Below are 20,578 nucleotides of genomic sequence, written 5' to 3' on the forward strand. Positions count from 1 at the left end.
AAGGTAGATTTATTCAACCTAAAAGCCTGGCCTGTACTCTGAGATGGTGTCTTTCTTGGGGTTTATTTGCATTGAAATTACATTTGCTTTATGAAATGATAGTGATGTTAGCAGATTTTTAAAAATGTTTTTTACTTAACAAAATAAAAGTACAACTACCCAGTCTGGGGAGAGCTTACCAGTCTGTAAAGCCTCAAACCCTTTTGAGTCAGTGAACCTTCTTTTAGAAAGCCTGGGCAAACCACAAAGAGCTACGACCAGGGGCCACCTCTTGCTGTCTTCCTTTGCTGCCCCTCTGCTAGCTAAAGCCTGTGTGCTAGGGGTGGTTCCAAAGGTCAAGGCCCAGATGTGCTTTTCTTGACTTTAAAAGCACAGATTCTGGGACCAGACTGTTAGGGTTTAAACATCAGTTACACTCCTTTCTAGTTGCGTATGACCTTGGACAAGTTGCTTCTGCTCTCCATACTTCAATGCTCTCATTTATAACGTGTGTATTAATAGTGAAGATTAAATGTAAGGCAAGGGCTGGGCACAGTGGCTCATGCCTGTAATCCTAGCACTTTGGGAGGCTGAGGCAGGGGGATCGCTTGAGTCCAGGAGTTTGAGACCAGCCTGGGCAATATGGTGAAACCCCATCTCTACAAAAAATACGAAAATTAACCAGGCATGGTGTCGTGCACCTGTAGTCCCAGCTACTTGGGAGGCGGAGGTGGGAGGATGGCTTGAGACCGGGAAGTCGAGGCTGCAGTGAGCAGAGATCACATCACTGCATTCCAACCTGGATGACAGACTTTGTCTCAACAAACAAACAAACAAATAAATAAATGTAAGTATGTAACTGCCCAGTGGGTTCGCCTTGCCTGCTGCCTAGACAGAGCCAATTTATCAAGACCGGGGAACTGCAATGGACAAAGAGTAATTCACACAGAGCGGACTGTGCGGGAGAGGGAGACTAGAGTTTTATTATTACTCAAATCAGTCTCCCAGAGCATCTGGAGATCAGAGTTTTTAAAGATAATTTGGCAGGTAGGGGCTCGGGAAGTGGGGAGTGCTGATGGATCAGGTTGGAGATGGAATCACATGGGGTCAAAGTGAATTTTTCTTACTGTCTTCTGTTTCTGGGTGGGATGGCAGAACTGGTTGAGCCAGATAACCATTCCGGGTGATGTCAGCTGATCCAGCTGAACCATCAAGTGCAGGATCTGCAAAATATCTCCAGCACTCATCTTAGGTTTTACAATAGTGATGTTATCCCCAGGAGCAATTTGGGGAGGTTCAGACTCTTGGAGCCAGAGGCTGCATTACCACTAAACTGTACTTTCTAATCTTGTAGCTAATCTGTTAGCCCTGCAAAGGCAGACTGGTCCCCAGACAAGAAGCGCGTCTTCGAAAAGGGCTGTTACCAATTTTGTTTCGGAGTCAAACCATGAACTGAATTCCTTCCCAAAGTTAGTTCGGCCTACGCCCAGGAATGTACAAGGACAGCTTAAAAGTTAGAAGCAAGATGGAGTTGGTTTGGTCTGATCTCTTTCACTGTCATAATTTCTTCAGTTATAATTTTTGCAAAGGCACTTTCAAGTGGAACAGTGTGTGGCACATATGGGCACTCAAGAATGCTAGCTGTGATTACTGGCCGGGTGCAGTGGCTCACGCCTGTAATCTCCCAGCACTTTGGGAAGCCGAGGTGGGTGGATCATGAGGACAGGAGTTCAAGACCAGTCTGGCCAACGTAGTGAAACCCTGTCTCTACTAAAAACACAAAAAATTGGCCGGGTGTGGTGGTTCATGCCTGTAATCTCAGCACTTTGGGAGGCCGAGGCAGGTGGATCATAAGGTCAAAAGTTTGAGACCAGCCTGATCAACATGGTGAAATATCCCGTCTCCACTAAAAAACAAAAAATTAGCCAGGCGTGGTGGCGCGTGCCTATAATCCCAGCTACTCAGGAGGCTGAGGCAAGAGAATTGCTTGAACCCAGGAGGCAGAGGTTGCAGTGAGCCGAGATCACGCCAGTGCACTCCAGACTGGGCAACAGAGCAAGACTCCATCCCATAAAAAAAAAATACAAAAAATACAAAAAATGAGCCGGGTGTGGTGGTGTGCGCCTGTAATCGCAGGTACTCAGTTGCTCAACTAATCGGGTGAACCTGGGAGGCAGATGCTGCAGTGGGCCAAGATCACACGTTTGCACTCCAATCCCAGGCAACAGTGCGAGACTCCATTTCAAACGAACAAAAAGAGTGCTAGCTGTGATTTTTGTATTATTTTTCCTCCCTGTCCCAGCTCACCAGGTCACAGCTGCTTATGCCAAATGTTAACCATCTTGCCCTCTGCTTCTCCTTTCCCATTTATAAGACCTGTCCACATCTGCTTCACAAAACAAAGAGTTTTAACTGTGCTTTTCTTTCTTTCTTTCTTTCTTTCCTTTTTTTTTTTTTGAGACAGAGTTTCGCTCGTGTCACCCAGGCTGGAGTGCAATGGTGCAATCTCAGCTTACTGCAACCTCCGCCTCCTGGGTTCAAGCTATTCTCCTGCCTCAGCCTCCCAAGTAGCTGCAATTACAGGTGTCCACCACCACGCCCAGCCAATTTTTGTATTTTTAGTAGAGATGGGGTTTCACCATGTTGGCTAGGCTGGTCTCAAACTCCTGACCTCAAGTGATCCACCTGCCTCGGCCTCCCAAAGTGCTGGGATTACAGATGTGAGCCACTGCATCTGGCCTTTTTTTTTTTTTTTTTTTTCATTTGGGGATGGAGTTTTGCTTTTGTTGCCTAGGCTAGAGTGCAATGGCGCGATCTCAGCTTACTGCAAGCTCCGCTTCCCAGGTTCAAGTGATTCTCCTGCCTCAGCCTCCCGAGTAGCTGGGATTACAGGCATGCGCCACCATGCCCGGCTAACTTTGTATTTTTAGTAGAGATGGGTTTCACCGTGTTACCCAGGCTGGTTTCGAACTGCTGACCTAAGCGATCTGCCCACCTCGGCATCCTAAAGTGCTAGGATTATAGCGTGAGCCACTGCACCTGGCCATTAACTGTGCTTTTCTTTTCACCTAAAAATCTGCCATTATGGCCAGGCATGGTGGCTCATGCCTGTAATCCCAGCATTTTGGGGGGCCAAGGAGCGGGGATCATTGAGGTCAGGAATTCGAGACCAGCCTGGCCAACATGGCAAAATCCCGTCTCTACTAAAAATACAAAAATTAGCTGGGCATGGTGGCACATGCCTATAATCCCAGCTACTTGGGAGGAGAGGCAGGAGAATCAATCACTTGAACCCAGGAGGCTGAGGTTGCAGTGAGCTGAGATCACACCATACACTCTAGCCTGAGCGACAAAGCGAGACTGTCTCAAAAAGGAAAAAAAAAAAAAATCTGCCATTGACTGCAAATAAGGAATTGCTTCCAGGTTCTCAGCAACCATTTGCTACAGATAAGACAGGAAGTAAACTGAGAAGCCAAGAACCTGGGAGAAGCACGTGCTTGGCAGAGGCCAGGTTTTTGTTTGTTTGTTTGAAGAGAAACTTTTCCTAGTTTACTATTCCTTTTCAGAACACAGCCTCACAATACCTTCCACGCATGTCAGATCTGTGTGCTCTCGGCCATTTGCGAAAAGGACATTACAGCATTGGTCTCTCTTGTCATTACAGGGGTGCAGGGAGCTGAAATGTGCATCCCCTGAAAACTTTCATTCCAGTAAGAGAGAACTCAGGCGTGGTGGCTCACACTTGTAATCCCTGCACTTCTGGAGGCTGAGGCAGGCAGATCACTTGAGTCCAGGAGTCTGAGACCAGACTGAGCAACAAGGTGAAATCCCATCTCTACAAAAGCACAAGAATTAGCTGGGCTTGTTGGCACATGCCTATAGTCCCAGCTACTTGGGAGGCTGAGGCAGGAGGATTGCTTGAGCCCAGAAGGTCAAGGCTGCAGTGAGCCGTGATTATGATTGTACCACTGCACTCCAGCATGTGTGACAGAGTGAGACCCTGTCTCAAAAAAAAAAAAAAAAAAAAAAAGCTCACAGCTCATTCCCTGGATTGGGGAGAATCACATTCAGGTTAAGAAGACAAGATACATAGTCCTGGACTTCTAGAACAAGCTGAAAATGCCAACTATAGTGTTCCCAACTCCACACTCTTGGGAGTCGGCGACAGGTGCCCCCTGTTAAAGGCAACATACTTCTGCTTTGGGCTATAGCTTTGGGGCCTCTGCTTAATTGGAAGCTGGAAGTTTGTAAGCAAAGGAGTTTCCATATTTCTTTATACTTCGAACAATATAAATAATGGACATCTCAAATTTTTTTGTTAGACTCTCTATTACTTTAGTCCCCAAGTGCCTTAAAAATATCCAGAAAGTCTTGCCTTTCAGAGTTGCCTTAGTCCAGGTCTGTCTCCCCTTATCTGGGGTTCCCTCGGTTCTGCCCTCTGCTTTATGTTGTCCACATCCTCACTCTGGTGGCCAGATGGCTCAGTCAGGCCAACAATGTCTCCAGGAAGAACAGGAAACAAGTCTACAGCAACATTACAGGTAAGAGTCCCGAGAATCTCCCTGATTGGACAGCTCAAGTTCCAGGTGCCCCTCTGAAGGCTGTGACTGTGTTCAGGAAAGTGGACTGTGCCAACTGGCTGTGCCAACCAGGGACCACCCCAGGAGCTGAGGATAGGGTCCCCTTCCCCTGCAGATGTGGACATGGAAGATGGATAGGCTACCAACAATATCCATGGCACAATAGTTCCTGGCCTGCTCACACCTGTAATCCCAGCACTTTGGGAGGCCGAGGCAGGTGGATCACCTGAGGTTAGGAGTTTGAGACTAGCCTGGCCAACATGGCAAAACTCTGTCTCTACTAAAAATAAAAAAATTAGCCAGGTGTGGTGGCGGGCACCTGTAATCCCAGCTACTCAGGAGGATGAGGTATGAGAATCACTTGAACCCGGGAGGTGGAGGTTGCAGTGAGCCAAGATCGTGCCACTGCACCCCAGCCTGGGTGACAAGAGCAAGACTCTGTCTCAAAAAAAAAAAAAAAAAAAAGTCTGGACGTGGTGGCATATGTCTGTAGATCCAGCTACTTAGGAAGCTGAGGTGGGAGGATCACTTGAACCTGGGAGGTGGAGGCTGCAGTGAGCCAAGATTGAACCATTACACTCCAGCCTGGGCAGCAGAGTGAGACTCTGTCTCAAAAAAAAAAAAAAAAAGATTTGGAATATTCAATAGGATGGTCAGAGAAGGGTGCATTGATGAGGTAACATTTGAGCAAAGCCCTGAAAGAGAAGAGTAATCAAGCCCTGCAGATTGCAGGGAGAAGGGCTTTCCAGGCAGAGGGAGAGCAAGTGCAAAGACCCTGGGATGGGGGCAGGTCCAGGGTGATGAAGGAACAGCCAGGAGGGTTGAGTAGCCAGAAAAGAGTCAAAGTATTTGGTGTTCAGGGCTGTGCTTGGCACTCAGAGCAACTAGAGAGAAGGGACAGTGCCATCCTTGGCCTCAAAGAGGCAATGAGGCTCTAAAGTGCACACGGCAAATGCTAAAACAATAGCGCATCTAGAAAAAGATGGAGCCTTCCTCATGCTGTACGAGTGCAGGAAGGAAAGCTCAGGGACTGGAGCAGTCAGAGAGGGCTTCAAGGAGAAGGTGGACATCACCTGGAGAGGCATAGGACAGGCAGGGAGGAAGTGTGGACACAGTGGGTGCCATGCGGCATTCTGTTTAAATATCAGCCTCATTCACTGTGCACCGAGCAATTGGGAATTATTACAGCTTGAGATTTTAAAAACAAATCAACTAAGGTTCATAACCTGCTGGTACTTCCTCTCAGGAAGAGAAATTCTCTATCAAGACTTCTGTTTTCTTCTCATTAAAAAGCTCTTATTGTGGCTGGGTGAGGTGGCTTATGCCTGTAATCCTAGCACTTTGGGAGGCCGAGGCAGGTGGATCACATGAGATCAGGAGTTCAAGACCAGTCTGGCCAATATGGTGAAACCCCATCTACTAAAAATACAAAAATTAGCCGGGCATGCTGGCCCATGCCTGTAATCCCAGCTACTCGGGAGGCTGAGGCAGAAGAATCACTTGAACCCAGCAGGCGGAGGTTGCAGTGAGCTGAGATCCTGCCGTTGCACTCCAGCCTGGGTGACAGAGCAAGACTCTGACTCAAAAAATAAAAATAGTCCTATTGTACAGTAAGAACCTCTTCTATTTTCTCTTTTTGTTTTTTTGAGCGACAAGGTCTTGCTCTGTCACCCAGGCTGGAGTGTAGTGGCACGATCATGGTTCACTGTAGCCTGTGGGCTCAAGTGATCCTCCTGTCTCAGCCTCCTGAGTAGCTGGGACTATGGACACACACCACCACATTGAGCTAATTTTTAAATTTTTTGTAGAGATGTGGTCTCACTAGGTTGCCTAGGCTGTTCTTGAACTCCTGGGCTCAAGCAATCCTCCCACTTTGAACTCCCGGAGTGCTGGGATTACAGGAGCCCCCATGCCAGGCTAGAACCTCTTCTAGATATCAACATTAAGCAGCATGTGGGAAGCTGTAGTGGGCAGAAAAAGGCTTCGCTGTAGTGAGCAGAGAAGATTGGATGGCCCAAGAGTAGTCTCTACAGAGAGACTTCAGATTCCTCCCACCCATACCCAGAGCCCCCTAGGGCTCTCACGTGCCACAGATTTTTTCAGCTTAGCCTTTGCCTCCTTTTCTAAGGCAAATATCCCTAGGAGGATCATATTTTGGGCCCATCACACATTCATGCATGCCATACCATTTTTCTTAGTTTATTGTTTCATTCATTCATTCATGTATTCATCAGTACCTTCCACAAATACCTATTGATCTGTTTTTACAGGCCCATGCTGACTATTCTTAGGTTGTCAGTGGCTATTTGTGTGACCCCCACCTCCCAATCCCATACCTTCTACAGCAGCAGTCCCAATCTTTTTGGCAACAGGGACCAGTTTCATGAAAGACCGTTTTTCCAGGCCGGGCGCGGTGGCTCAAGCCTGTAATCCCAGCACTTTGGGAGGCCGAGACGGGCGGATCACGAGGTCAGAAGATCGAGACCATCCTGGCTAACACGGTGAAACCCCGTCTCTACTAAAACTACAAAAAAACTAGCCGGGCGAGGTGGTGGGCGCCTGTAGTCCCAGCTACTCGGGAGGCTGAGGCAGGAGAATGGCATGAACTCGGGAGACGGAGCTTGCAGTGAGCTGAGATCCGGCCACTGCACTCCAGCCTGGGCGACAGAGCGAGACTCCGTCTCAAAAAAAAAAAAAAAAAAAAAAAAGAAAGACCGTTTTTCCACAGACTAGGGTGGCAGGGGATAGTTTAGGGATGATTCAAGTGCATTACATTTATTGTGCACTTTATTTCTATTATTATTACGTTGTAATATATAATGAAATGATTATACAACTCACCGTAAGGTAAAATCAGTGAGAGTCCTGAACTTGTTTTCTTGCAACTAGACGATCCCATCTGGGAGTAATGGGAGACAGTGACGGGTCATCAGGCATTAGATTCTCCTGAGAAGCATGCAACCTAGATCTCCCCCATGGGCAGTTCACTAGAGGGTTCATGCTCCTATGTCAATCAAGGTCGCCACTGATCTGACAGGAGGCCAAGCTCAGGTGATAATGCCAGTGATGGGGAGTGGCCGTAAATACAGATGAAGCTTGACTTGCTTGCCTGCCACTCACCTCCTGCTGTGCGGCCTGGTTCCTGAGGCCAGTACTGGTCTGTGGCCCAGGGGATGGAGACCCCTGCCCTAGAAGAGTTCTTCATCTGTACTCATGAAAAGTTGATAAGTCACCTAAATCACCTTTAATAAGAGCCCAGTAAGTTGAGATGTCACAAAAACAGAGCCAGAAAAAGAATCTATACCCTCTGCTACAGCCAGGGCTAGCTACCTAATTTACAAGTCTCAGCACAAAATGAAAATGTGAGGCCTCAGTCAGGTGTGGCGGCTCATGCCTGTTATCCTAGCACTTTAGGAGACCAAGGTGGGAAGATTGCTTGGGCCCAAGAGGTTGAGGCTGCAGTGAGCCGTGATTGCGCCACTGTACTCCAGCCTGGGCAATAAAGCAAGACCCTGAAAAAAAAAAAAAAAAAAAAAAAAAAAAAAAAAGAAGAAGAAAAAGAAGAAAGAAGAAAGAAAAGAAAAAAAAGAAAAGAAAAGATGGGTAGGGGGGAAACGTGTCATTAGAGGCACTAAAATACAAACTTTTCCTTTCTTCTGTGGTCTTTCTCTTGCCCTTTCTTGGTGTTTCTTATTTGCTATTTGATGCTATGCTTCCTTGGGCACAGAGATACTTACAGGGTGAGTGCAGACCCTCGCAGGCACTGGGGGGTGAGGAGTAGGAGGTGGGCTGCCCATGGCTGCATATCCATGCACAGTTCCCCAGCTCCAGAGGTCCTCCTCTGGCTAGACCACCAGACTGACATGCCGTCTCTGCCCAGGGGCAAGGATGAGGTGAGGCCGTCAATCTTCCCTTCCCATGGACCTGGCTGCCCCAACCCATGGCTGCTGGGAGACCCCAAGGGATTAAATCTCCATTCCAAAGCAGTCTCAGCACCTGGCCAGGGGATGGCTGAGAGACCTGGTCCTGCTGCTGACCATCAAAGGCACCATGGCACTGCCAGCCCAGGGCAAGGATGGCTGCCACCCTGCTGCTCCCCAAAATGCCATAGGGCACACCAACTCAACCTCACTTCTCCCTGTGCCCACAGCTAGACCCCTATAGCAGGCAGAGTTCAGCAAGGAAGGTGAAGTCAGGTGGGGCCTGGGGAACCAGGGAGCGGGGAACAGGCAGCTGAGAACTGTTCCAGGGAAACAGGGAGAGGCAGACCATGCATGGGCCAAGACTCCAAGCCCTCAGTGCATGCTGCATTGTCCCATTGGACTTCACTTGCAAAATGCAAATGCAAAGATAAAATTATTAAGAATTTCAAGACAAGTTGGGTGCAGTGGCACACACCTGAAGTCCCAGCTACTCAGGAAGCTGAGGAGGGAGAATCACTTGAGCCCAGGAATTTGAGTCCAGACTGGGAAGCATAGCGAGATCCCCCCACCTCAAAAAAACAGAAAAGAATTCTAAGACAGTAGTCATGGAGCATTAGCTCCCCAGTGCAGGACCCTTTTGAATAGAGCATTTCTGAGCATGAGGCCCTGTCTATGCCGGATGCACACCCATGAAACCGACCCTGGCTACAACTTTCAATGTGAACTTCTTACAGTTTAGGTCCTCTGCAAAGTCACTTGCTTCCAGTAGCTCCTATCAGAGCAGAGCTGAGGCCTTAGACTGGTATTAAAAGAGAGGTGAAGTTTCCCACTGCAGCACTAAACACATCACTGAAGGCCTACAGAGTAATCCTTGAGCATCCCCCGACTCAGAGCACTGCCACCACATCGGCTTCTTCCGGATGCCAAGAAGCACCTCTGGGTCTTGGGGTTCCGGCTTGCTTGTGTCACAAGTAATAACTTGTATTTTATTTGCTTTTAAAAACTGGATATGCTCCCACTTCTCAGCCTCTACATTGAGACCTGTGTTTTGTATTTTTCAGTCTGCCTTTGAGAAAGGCCCATAAACCTATAAATACCCTTTTTCTCCCCAAGGTGAGGTTTGACCCTAGTACTTACTACTACTGATTACTGGAGAGTCATGTTGAGAACATCTCCTTTAGGCTCTATTTCTCATCCTAAAGGATGTATCCACACTTCATTACGGAAGGTTTTGAAGGCCTCAAATAAAATCAAAGTAGAATTTGAATAAAACATCTTGGCCAGGGGCCATGGCTCACGCCTGTAATCCCAGCACTTTGGGAGGCCGAGGTGGGCGGATCATGAGGTCAGGAGATCAAGAACATCCTGGCCAACACGGTGAAATCCTGTCTCTACTAAAAATACAAAAATCAGCTGGGCATGGTGGCGTGTGCCTGTAATCCCAGCTACTTGGGAGGCTGAGGCAGGAGAATCGCTTGAACAAGGGAGTCGGAGGTTGCAGTGAGCTGAGATCACACCACTGCGCTCCAGCCTGGCAACAGAGGGAGACTCTGTCTCAAATAAATAAATAAATAAAATAAAATAAAACATCTTAAAGAAATAGAAAATACTAGTAGAGTTTTCACTCTGATTTCAGAATCAATTTGTGGAAAGTCAGTTTCACAAAAAGCCCCCTAAGCATGGTACCTTTTCTTTAAAAAAAAAAAAAAAGACGGGGTCTTACTATGTTGTCCAGACTGATTTCAAACTCCTGGGCTCAAGCAATCCTCCTCCCTCAGCCTCCTGAGTAGCTGGGACTATAGGTACGCATCACCACCACTCTGCTAGGCTATGGTAGCTTTTTAACCAAACGCACCACCATGCAATGGAGAGCAAGTAACTTGTTATTTGGTCATGCAAATATATTGGAATAAATTCCAACTATCTTGTGGGGCCCCTTTTCCTACGTCTGCACAGAAACTGCCACTAGCAGGACTGCAACTGAGGCAGATTTGAGAATTAGCAGAGTGCGGCTCAGGCAGAACAACAGAGCAGCAGAAAATTTCTTTCAAGGGCTTTTGTTGCTGTTGTTGAGATGGAGTCTTGCTCTGTCACCCAGGCTGGAGTGCAGTGGTGCAATCTCGGCTCACTGCAACCTCTGCCTCCCAGGTTCAAGCGATTCCCCTGCCTCAGCCTCTCAAGTAGCTGGGATTACAGGTGTGTGCCACCATGCCCAGCTAATTTTTGCATTTTTAGTAAAGACGGAGTTTCACTATGTTGGTCAGGGAGGTCTCAAACTCCTGACCTCAGGTGATCCGCCCACCTCAGCCTCCCAAAGTGCTGGGATTACAAGTGTGAGCCACCGCACCCGGCTTGAGCCCTTGAGGGGCTTTTTAACCAAGAGATGGTGTAGGGACAGAAGCCAGCAAGAAGAACACGGTGGACTCTCTGTGAGGTCCCAAACCCCAAATCACAAGCCTCAGTCCCCTGAAAGTATTCCAGAATCTCCAAGGGAGGTTTTGGAAGGGGGCCAAGGTCCTGCAATTGGGTGGGTGGGGCTCCAAGCCATTGTTCTTTGCACATTCATGCCAGTGTGACCTGATTGGCTAAGCACAGGCTGGAGAAGCTAGATAAACCTGTTTAAAGTCAGAGCCAAAAGACACTCAAGGATGTTTTCTGAGGGGGGCGTGAGGGTTGGAAAATCATCCTATATTTGATTTATCTCCTACCTCATGTCCAGAGTCAATTCCTTAGTCTTGGATGAGGGAGAGGACTTGGGAGACATCCTTGTTTTTGATGAGCTATACAACCCTATGGCCAGCAGAGGGAAGTACTGCATTTCAGAGCGACAATTTGAGATCTATGAAAGAATTTAAATCGAGAATATGAGGCCGGGCGCGGTGGCTCACGCCTGTAATCCCAGCTCTCAGGGAGGCAGAGGCGGGAGGATAGCTTGAGCCCAGGAGTTCGAGACCTGCCTGGGTAATATAGCGAGACCCCGTTCTCCACAAAAAGGAAAAAAAAAAAAAAAAAGACAAAAAAAAAATAAGCGCAACTCCCCTTAAAGCAACAACCCCTCCCCCCCCTTTTTCATATTCTTGCCTGGAAGAAAGGCCTTGCTTTCCTCTGCTTCTTAAAGCTGGGAAAAAATAAAGCCATTCTGAAATGCTGCTGCTACTGCTATTATGTGGGGAGAAAGCAAATTTTCTTTTTACTTTTTAAATCAACATTTATTTTAAGTTTGAGGGTACATGTGCAGGATGTGCAGGTTTGTTACATAGGTAAATGTGTGCCACAGTGGTTTGCTGCACAGGTCAACCCATTACCTAGGTACTAAGCCCAGCATTCATTAGCTATTCTTCCTGTGCTCTCCCTCCTCCCACCCCACCAACAGGACTCCAAATTTTCTTTCTCTTTTTTGTTTTTTTTTTTTTTGAGATGGAGTCTAGCTCTGTCACCCAGTCTGGAGTGTAATAGCTCAGTCTCGGCTCACTGTAACCTCCACCTGCCAGGTTCAAGTGATTCTCCTGCCTCAATCTCCCGAGTTGCTGGTACTACAGATGTGTGCCACCACTCCTGGCTAATTTTTTTGTATTTTGAGTAGAGACGGGGTTGCACCATGTTGGCCAGGCTGGTCGCGAACTCCTGACCTCAAATGATCCGCCTGCCTCAGCCTCCCAAAGGAGTGGGATTATAGGTGTGAGCCACTGTGCCCAGCCTCCAAATTTTCTTATTTTGATGGCCTTGAGCATAATTATACCATCCTAGACAAACACACACACACACACACACACACACACACACAACCATTCTCCCCCTCTTGCTGTCTTTCTCAGATATGAAATTCTCCTCCGATGGCTGTTTTAAGCTTGCTCTTTTGCTCTGTAATGCAAGGCTTGTTCCCTGTTAAAAGGAATGTCAGGCATCTGTGAGCAGGTAGGGAAAACATTCCAGGAGGCAAATAAACTTCCCAGCATACCTGCCATCAATCATACCTTGAAGGCAGGTCAAGCCTGTAGCATCTGAGTCTTCCATCCCTGAAACAGCAGCGACTCTGACTAGAGGTCCTGTCTCCTAGCTGTGGCCCCAGCTCTCCCTGATGGTGACAGTTGCGGCTTCCAAACTTGCTCCTCCCCATGTCTGTAACTGAGCCCAGCGTACATGTGTCATATGGGTGCCATTGGACTTCCTTTGTGAGCCATGTTTTCTTTCACTTTGTCCCAACCCACAATTAACCAAATCTTGACCCAAATTATGTGCTGGCTGGTGTTGGGCAGCTGTGGGACCCCTCCTTGCCCCTGTCTCTGTCTTCTAGGCTCTTCTGAGAACCAGTGTCCTTTGAGATCTCAGAAGGGATTTAGAGGAGGGTTTCCACCCAGACCACTTTCCACAAATATCACTTCTGCATTTCATCTGGTAGGGTATGGTTTTCAACTAGAAGCCCTAATGGGGAAGAAAACAATTCATTCACCATTCAGGACAAGGTGTTCCCATTTGAACAGGCAGAAATAACTGAAAGAAACTGAATTCCAAAGGGACTCTCAGCTTTTGGGGGAGACATATTTGAGTGCAGGAGGCTAGACCACCCACTCGCTGGCTCTTCCCTTCTCACTGAGGCCAGCCTTGACTCTAAACAGCTAACACAGGACCGAAACGCACCCAGCCAGCTTTGAAAAGCAACCACCTCTGCCAAACAGTTTCTTTCACAGGGCCCAGATGATCTCATCGCGGAGACTGTATTCTCTGGTATCTGTTCCAAGCACACACTCACTTCTGATTACCTTTGCAAATAATAGTCAATCTATCCTGAGAAGCTTCTTTATATCCCATACTGGGCTAAGCTCTGAAGAGGGTACAGTTAAAGAACCCATGATCCCAGGCTGAGCATAGCTGCTCATGCCTGTAATCCTAGCACTTTAAGGAGGCCAAGGCAGGAGGACCACTTGAGCCCAGGAGTCCAAGACCAGCCTGGGCAACATAGTGAGACCTCTCAAGACCTTGTCTCCACAAAAAATGAAAATCAGCCATGCATGGTGGCTTGCACCTGCCTATAGGAAGCTAAGGCAGGTGAGCCTGAGAGGCAAAGATTGCAGTAAGCCAAAATCGCATCACCACACTCCAGCCTGCGTGACAGTGAGACTGTCTCACAAAAAAAAGAAAAGAAAAGAAAAAAAAGAAAGAACCCATGATTCTTCATGAAGCTTGTCTCTCGATCGAATTCATGGTTCTCTATTTCCACGAGCTTTGTGGAGCAAGGGGCTGATGACACTTCACCTTGATGGTGCAGATAGCTCACCAAAACTGGATTCCTTTAGCTATTGGTCCCACACCACTCCCTCCAGGAGCCACCTCCCTCTCCATGTTTTTCTCATGAATTTTGAATGGGCCATTTCTATTTTATTTTACATGTATTTATTTATTTATGGAGACGGGTTTCACTCTTGTCACCCAGGCTGGAGTGCAATGATGCTATCTTGGCTCACTGCAACCTCCACCTCCAGGGTTCAAGTGATTCTCCCACCTCAGCCTCCTAAGTAGCTGGGGTCACAGGTGCGCGCCACCACACTTGGCTAATTTTTGTATTTTTAGTAGAGATAGGGTTTCGCCATGTTGGCTAGGCTGGTCTCAAACTCCTGACCTCAGGTGATCCACCTGTCTTGGCCTCCCAAAGTGCTAGGATTACAAGTGTGAGCCACTGCGCCTAGTCAAAATAAAAATAGATTTTTAAAATGAAAATAAAAATAAAATAATAAGATGAACACCACCTTAGTCATCTGTGGGATAGTATCAAGTGGTCTAACGTAATTGGAGCCCCCCCAAAATGAGGGAAGGCTAAAAAACAAATAGCCAAAGTTTTTCTAAACTTGAAACTGTTTAAAGCAAAAAATAATAACAATGTCTTATGAGGTTTATAACATATGTAGAAGTAAAATGAATAATCATAATAGCCCATCAGGAAGCTGAGATGGGAGGATTGCCTGAGCCCAGGAGCTCAAGGTTGTGATGCAGTATGACCATGCCGGTGAATGGTCACTGCACTCCAGCCTGGACAACCTAGTGAGACTCTGTCTCCAAAGAAAAAAGGGAGGAAATAGAAAAAGAAAGAAAACAATAGCCCAAAGGATAGAAGAGAAGAAATGAAAATAAACTGTTACAAAGCTCTTTGATTTTGTGTGGAGGAGTATAATAACATTTGAAGGTATTCTGGTTTAAGCAGTTTATCCGAGGTGGCACATACGATGGAGCTAGGATCCAAATTAAGCTTTCCAGATTCAAAGCTTCTTGTGGGGAGATGAGATGTGAGGTTCGGCTCACACATGCCACAAGCCAGTTTCCCCAAAGGCTGTGGGAATTAAGTGCTTTCATCTCTGTAGTGGATATCCCCTCAAAAGACATGTTCAAGTCCTAACCTCCATACCCATGAGAGTCAGCTTCCTTGGAAACAGACTCTTTGCAGACATAATCAAGTCATACTGAGTTAGGGTGAAATCTAACCCAATGACTGGTGTCCTTATTTTAAAAGGTGGGGAGCGGCCGGGCGCGGTGGCTCAAGCCTGTAATCCCAGCACTTTGGGAGGCCGAGACGGGCGGATCACGAGGTCAGAAGATCGAGACCATCCTGGCTAACCCGGTGAAACCCCGTCTCTACTAAAACTACAAAAAAAAAAAACTAGCCGGGCGAGGTGGCGGGCGCCTGTAGTCCCAGCTACTCGGGAGGCTGAGGCAGGAGAATGGCATGAACCCGGGAGGCAGAGCTTGCAGTGAGCTGAGATCCGGCCACTGCACTCCAGCCTGGGCGACAGAGCGAGACTCCGTCTCAAAAAAAAAAAAAAAAAAAAAGGTGGGGAGCGGGCGCCAGGTGCAGTGGCTCACACCTGTAATCCCAACACTTAGGGAGGCCAAGGCCAGTGGATCACCTGAGGTCAGGAGTTCAAGACCAGCCTGGTCAACATAGTGAAACCCTGTCTCTACTAAAAATACAAAAATTAGCTGGGCATGGTGGCAGGCACCTGTAGTCCCAGCTACTGGGGAGGCTGAGGCAGGAGAATCACTGGAACCCGGGAGACAGAGGTTGCAGTGAGCCGAGATCGCGCCATTGCACTCCAGCCTGGGTGACAGAATGAGACTCCATCTCAAAAAAAGAAAAAAAAAAAAAAAGGACATTTGAACACAGAGAGAGAAGACACACAGGGAAAATGCCATGCAATGATGGATATCTATAAGCTGAGGAACATGCCTAGAAGTTAGAAAGAGGCAAGGAAGGCCCTCTGAGAGCCTTCAGATAGTGTGAGGCCCTGCCAACACCTAGATTTTGGACTTCTGGTCTTCAGAACCAGACAGAATATATTTCTGGGTTTTTTTGTTTGTTTGTTTGAGATGGAGTTTTGCTCTTGTTGCCCAGGCTGGAGTGCAGTGGTGTGATCTCAGCTCACCACAACCTCCATCTCCCAGGTTCAAGCAATTCTCCTGCCTCAGCCTCCCAAGTAGCTGGGATTACAGGCACCTGCCGCCATGCCCAGCTAATGTTTTCGTATTTTTAGTAGAGATGGGGTTTCTCCATGTTGGTCAGGCTGATCTTGAACTCCTGATCTCAGGTGATCCGCCTGCCTCAGCCTCCCAAAGTGCTGGGATTACAGGCATGAGCCACCGTGCCCAGCCATATTTCTGTTGTTTTAAGCCACCTTGTCTGTGGCATTTTGTTACAGCAGCCCTAGGGAACTAATACAATCTCTAAAACTTCCTCTTTTTGATGCTCCCAGTCTTTACAACATAAAGAAGCTCTGCCTCTACTCATGCTTGGACCAAGCATAAAGTGAGTGTTGATAGCAGGACATTAAGTTGACAAAATAAACCAGCTTCAGGATCTAAGAGCCACAGGGGAAAAGCATGAAGTGGGGACTGGTTGGACTGGTTTTTCTCATAAATCTCAATGACTTTGATCCCAACCAGGTGGAATTTTAAAGTTAATTGATTCAGGGAAGAACACCTGAGCAGCTGCACCGTGTGTGAGCCCTGTGCTAGGCCCTCAGGGTAAGCCAGGTGAGTCAGGTGCCACTGCCTTGGGGGAGCTCATAGGATTCACCTCTCCACAAAGTGTGATGGAACAGGTCAGTCACTAGCCAAGGTGTGAGTAACAAGCTGTGCAAGTTCAAAGTCAAGAGAGTGATTCATTTCCCCTGGGGGAGCATCAGCCAGACCGCTTCACTGAGGAGGAGGCAGTGGCCACATCTCACTACATATCTGACTGTGGAGTCCATAGCCCAGAGAAGGGGTTGTGTGTCGGTTAGAGACAAGCAAAGGAAAAGAAATCTACCAGGAATGCTGGTGTTTTTCCGGAGAGTGTTTCACTGCTCATGGGGTGGTGCTCTTTGCTCAGTGGAGAGGTGTAAAGCTGTCTAGCCCCTGCTTGCTCTGAGGAGGAATTCTCTGGGTTCTCGGAACCTCTTCTTTTCCCTTCTGGTTCTCCACTTGAGGTGAGTGCTTATCACCACTTTCTGCAGATTAAGGAAAGTGGAGAAGGTACACAGAGGCTTTGGAGTTGCTAGCGATCTCAATGGTATCTTTTAAGAGAGCTGGTGGCTCAAGGAGAGAGCAGGCCCTTGTGTTGCATTTGCACGATCTGGGGCAAAAGTACAGCCCACATATCTAAGCTCCATTTACGTTGCCAAAAATAGCATAGGCCACATGTCTAAGCTCCATCTACATTGACACTCCATGACCCCACATGAGCCACCCCAGTGTCATGGCCCAGTCTGGGGAAGTGACCCTGTGAAAAAGTTATCTATGCCCTGAAGGTAGACTTGACCCTTCTGAGCAAGAAATTTTGATGTCCTGCCAGCACCCAGAATTGTCTAGGAGAGAGGGAACAGGCTCCAGTGGACATATTCTCTTGTCCCTGTTGACTTCCTCCTCCATGGGAAGGGACTTGGCTGAAACAAGCCTAGAGCAGGACTCTGTAAGGTCTGGGGCCCTGAGGAGGAATCTACTTACCTATGTCGAAGGTAGAATTGGGAAGAAGCACTGTTATAAACTCAACATAAAGTGATACTGAGTTTCTTTTTTTTTTTTTTTTTTTTTTTTTTTGAGGCGGAGTCTCCCTCTGTCGCCCAGGTTGGAGTGCAGTGGCTCGATCTCAGCTCACTGCAAGCTCCGCTTCCCGGGTTCACGTCATTCTCCTGCCTCAGCCTCCCGAGTAGCTGGGACTACAGGCGCCCACCACCACGCCTGGCTAATTTGTTTTGTATTATTAGTAGAGACGGGGTTTCACCGTGTTAGCCAAGGTGGTCTCCATCTCCTGACCTCGTGACCCGCCCGCCTCGGCCTCCCAAAGTGTTGGGATTACAGCCATGAGCCACCACACCCGGGTTTTTTTGTTTTGTTTTGTTTTTGTTTTTGTTTTTGGAAAGGAGTCTTGCTCAGTCGCCCAGGCTGGAGTGCAGTGGCGCTATCTCGGCTCACTGCAAGCTCCGCCTCCCGGGTTCACGCCATTCTCCTGCCTCAGCCTCCTGAGTAGCTGGGACTACAGGCGCCCGCCACCACACTCGGCTAATTTTTCGTATTTTTAGTAGAGACGGGATTTCACCATGTTAGCCAGGATGGTCTCTATCTCCTGACCTCGTGATCCACCCGCCTCGGCCCCTCAAAGTGCCTGGATTACAGGTATGAGCCACCACGCCAGGCCGATACTGAGTTTCTTGATTTTGCTCTGGGACTAGACTAATGAATTCCAATCATCATGGAAGCCCTGTGCAAAGCATTTCATGGAGAGAAACCTGTATGATGCAGTGGTTTGCAACTGGGGGAGATTTGGCATACAGTGACATTTGGTGATGTCTACGGCATTTTGCATTGTCATAATTGGAGGATCCTGCAAGGCATCTGGTGGGTAGAGGGCGGGGATATTGCAAAACATCCTACCATGTTGCCCTGCAGGATAGCACCCCATAAGAAACAATGATTTTGGCTGGGCATGGTGGCTCACGCCTGTAATTCCAGCACTTTGGGAAGCCGAGGAGGGCAGATCACTTGAGGTCAGGAGTTCGAAACCAGCCTGGACAACATGGTGAAACCCCATCTCTACTAAAAATGCAAATAAACTAGCCGGGTCTGGTGGCAGGCACCTGTAATCCCAGCTACTCTGGAGGCTGCGGCAGGAGAATTGCTTGAACGGGGAGGTGGAGGTTACAGTGAGCCAAGATCGTGCCACTGTACTCTAGCCTGGGCAATAGAGTAAGACTCTGTCTCAAAATAAATAAATAAATAGATATAAGAAGCAATGATTTGGACCCAAATATCAGTAGTGCTGAGGTTTGAGAAATGAATTTTTAGTAGCCTTAGCACATGGTTTGGACTTGCTTGCTGCAGGATGCTGGGCCTGGAAGATATAAGATTTCAAGCAGCCAGGGCTCCTAAAGAATGACTGAGTGACTGCTTTCAGAAAAGTAGGACAGAATCAGCAGAAAAACAATTTGATGAGGCTGGGCGCGGTGGCTCACGCCTGTAATCCCAGCACTTTGGGAGGTCGAGGTGGGTGGATCACGAAGTCAGGAGTTCGAGACCAGCCTGTCCAACATGGTGAAACCCATCTCTTCTAAAAACACAAAAATTAGCCAGGCGTGGTGGCATACACCTGTAGTCCCAGCTACTTGGGAGGCTGAGGCAGAAGAATCGCTTGAACCCGGGAGGCAGAGATAGATGGCAGTGAGCCAAGATCACGCCACTGCACTCCAGCCTGGGCAACAGAGCGAGACTCCATCTCAAAAAAAAAAAAAAATTAATGGTGAACTTGGGACTGTATTATTGTACTATTAGCCTCAACAAATAGACTTGGGGTCCAGCAGCTGTGCCAAGCTCCCAAATACCCACAAGCCTGAACTGTCCATCCCTTTTCCTTGTGCAACTTTGCCACCCACATCACCCACCATCCCTCGCCTTTGGTCTTCACTGGGGCAGCTCTCCATTCAACTAACTCCCCTGCGCTTAAGTTAATTATCTGAGTTTTCTCTGCAGCTTAATACTTACCAGGCCTCAGGGTGTCTACTTTTCTTTTTTTTTTTCTTTTTCTTTTTTTTTCCCCCCGAGACAGAGTTTCGCTCTTGTTGCCCATGCTGGAGTGCAATGGTGCCATCTCGGCTCACCGCAACCTCCGCCTCCCAGATTCAAGTGATTCTCCTGCCTCAGCCTCCCGAGTAGCTGGAATTATAGGCATGCACCACCACACCCGGCTAATTTTGTTTTTTAGTAGAGAAGGGATTTCTTTCTTGTTGGTCAGGCTGGTCTCAAACTTCCGACCTCAGGTGATCAGCCTGCCTCGGCCTCCCACAGAACTGGGATTACAGGCATGAGCCACTGCACCTGGCCCCGTGTCTACTTTTCTTTGTCAGGCTGAACAACTCAGGACACAGATAGAATTTGGACTTAGGTCCATGTGAACCCAAAGGGCCATGCTCAAGTGAGCAGCCGGCACTGCCTCCCTGGAACAGCCAGGATTCTGGGAGGGATACTTTGTACAACATTTTATGAAATGTTTCTGGCCTCCTTCTAGACCAGAGCAGGAAGGGGTAGTTAGGATATTCTAAACACCAACCCCCTCTACTCCATCCCCAGGTTCGTGACAACTTTTTAAGCTGAGCATACTGCAATCACTTAATTCTTCTAGACATAAGATAAGCCAGTAGCCACGTCCACTCTGAGCCTGTGAGTAGGCAGGATCAAGTCTAAGAGCATCTCTTCTTTGGAATCTTAAGGTCTAGGATCCCAGCAGTTTTGGGGTCTAAAGAATTTTCAGGTTCCCGAAACTCCCTCTATTTTTAATAATTTTAAATGTTTCCCCAATACTTAGCTAAGCAAAGAAGGAAAAGGTGTACTTTTATTACACAGTCAATTCTGGATAATTCTAGGGGAAATTCTTCCAAATCTCTGCTTTCTTCTTTTCTCCCAGACCCTTCTTCATTAATTCCTTCAGTAAATATTTGTCTGTGGCCGGGTGCAGTGCTCATGCCTGTAATTTCAGCACTTTTGGAGGCTAAGGTGGACGAATCACCTGAGGTCGGGAGTTTGAGACCAGCCTGGCCATCATGGTGAAACCCTGTCTCTACTAACAACACAAAACAGCTA

At 47.8% G+C, this 20,578-nt stretch overlaps 1 long non-coding RNA gene across 1 annotated transcript in view; it reads right to left on the bottom strand.

The window, feature by feature from the left end:
• The window catches only part of LOC119627230 (uncharacterized), a 162,506-nt gene that overhangs the window by 140,228 nt on the left and 1,700 nt on the right, over positions 1-20,578 (bottom strand). Inside the window, exons 2-3 of the long non-coding RNA XR_005243328.2 lie at positions 8,958-9,051; positions 8,297-8,431 (exon numbers count right to left, since the gene is read on the bottom strand). This is a non-coding gene — a long non-coding RNA (uncharacterized lncRNA). The remainder of the gene's footprint in view (positions 1-8,296; positions 8,432-8,957; positions 9,052-20,578) is intronic.

This window comes from Chlorocebus sabaeus, chromosome 14 (assembly GCF_047675955.1).
Source record: "Chlorocebus sabaeus isolate Y175 chromosome 14, mChlSab1.0.hap1, whole genome shotgun sequence".
Lineage (NCBI taxonomy): Eukaryota > Metazoa > Chordata > Mammalia > Primates > Cercopithecidae > Chlorocebus > Chlorocebus sabaeus.